Source organism: Austrofundulus limnaeus, unplaced genomic scaffold (assembly GCF_001266775.1).
Source record: "Austrofundulus limnaeus strain Quisiro unplaced genomic scaffold, Austrofundulus_limnaeus-1.0 Scaffold923, whole genome shotgun sequence".
NCBI classification, from domain to species: domain Eukaryota; kingdom Metazoa; phylum Chordata; class Actinopteri; order Cyprinodontiformes; family Rivulidae; genus Austrofundulus; species Austrofundulus limnaeus.
The window spans coordinates 48920-50614 of record NW_013953325.1 but is presented as its reverse complement, the minus strand read 5'-3'; the positions used below and the strand labels follow the sequence as shown (position 1 = coordinate 50614).

Genomic DNA, 1695 nt, shown 5'->3' with positions numbered 1-1695 from the left:
TGGTAAAGAATAAATGGCTTCCAGAGGCAACACTAAAAAACATAAAATTAAGTCATTATTCTATTTCGAAAATGTCTCATCAAGCTCAGAGAAGCTCTTGAGGAGTTTGTTGGTCAACATTTAAAGCAGTGATTTTTAGATGTTTCCCTGATTTRAYRCACCTGGTTTGAATGAATGAGTGATTAACAATCTTCTGAAGACCTGCTGAAGAGCAGGGAAACAAGTCAAACATGCTGTTTAGGGGTACTTCAGGACCAGGGTTGGGAACCACTGCTCTACAGCATGCAGATGGAGTCTCTGTAGGATGTAGATGGAGTCTCTGTAGGATATAGATGGATCCTCTGCAGGATGTAGATGGAGCCTCTGCAGGATGTAGATGGAGCCTCTGCAGGATGTAGATGGAGCCTCTGCAGGATGTAGATGGAGCCTCTGCAGGTGGAGCCTCTGCAGGACGTAGGTGGAGCCTCTGCAGGACGTAGGTGGAGCCTCTGCAGGATGTAGGTGGAGCCTCTGCAGGATGTAGATGGAGCCTCTGCAGGATGTAGATGGAGCCTCTGTAGGATGTAGATGGAGCCTCTGCAGGACGTAGGTGGAGCCTCTGCAGGACGTAGATGGAGCCTCTGCAGGACGTAGATGGAGCCTCTGCAGGATGTAGATGGAGCCTCTGCAGGATGTAGATGGAGCCTCTGCAGGATGTAGATGGAGCCTCTGCAGGATGTAGATGGAGCCTCTGCAGCCACACCTGATCAACTTTAAATGTCAGCCTATTAATGATTGTTACCTTAGCTACTAAAGTTAAAAAACACAACTAACTCCTTCCATTTTACAGATAATTAGCTGATGTTTGGAGCAGGAGTAGCTGAACATCATCCAAGTCTTTCTGCATTGGGTTCAAAGCCAAAAACGCAACTAACACATCATTTCTTTTCTAACATGACAGTTTTTTAAAAGTGCAACTAGACACAGCTGCTGTATTAACAACCAACTGCATACAACACAGTTTCTGTACGACTTTAAAACATGGTAATCATTAAATATTTTCTGATGTGTTAAATACTGAAAAAAGCCCCTTACATCTGAAAAAAGTTAGATAAATTTAAATAAGTAACTAAATCTATAACCAACTCCAACTGTTATCTTTGTTTTTTTCCGGTGTTCTTCCCCAGCTCCTCCCCTTCATGTGTGCTGGTTCTGATGTTCGTTAGCTCACCTTTAATTCTGTTTCCTGTCTTCACTCCCCTGACTTTTCATGATGTTTCTCAAAGCCAGTTCAGTTTGTCCTTCGTTCTCTTTCATGTTCGTTTGTTTTAGTAAGTTTTCTGCCCCGTCAGCATTTTTCTTTGTTAACCAAATCTTTGTTTTTTGACCTGAGTTTGAGCCTGCTCCCTGGGTTTTTATATGCAGACCTGACCCCCTGTTTGTTCAGTGTAAATATCTCAATGCAGAACAGCTAATGATGTGGGTCAGAGTGATCTGAGTCCTGTCAGAACCAGGCTTTGCTCAAAGGGGGCTGCAGCTCTGCTCTGATGTTGTGGGGGAGGGTGAGCCACAGTTTTGCTGTTTTAGTGATTTTATTTTTTTTTTAAATCACCCAAAGGTGAAGGCAGAGAGATTGTGTGTGTGTGTGTGTGTGTGTGTGTGTGTGTGTGTGTGTGTGTGTGTGTGTGTGTGTGTGTGTGTGTGTGTGTGTGTGTG

General features: G+C 43.7%; 1 long non-coding RNA gene across 1 annotated transcript; it reads left to right on the top strand.

Annotated features, from left to right (window-relative positions):
* Window positions 1-247: 247 nt before the first annotated feature.
* Window positions 248-698, top strand: LOC106533321 (uncharacterized). Its single transcript, XR_001312222.1, has 2 exons — window positions 248-435; window positions 517-698. It is a non-coding gene; the product is annotated as an uncharacterized LOC106533321 (long non-coding RNA).
* The last annotated feature ends 997 nt before the right edge of the window (window positions 699-1695 follow it).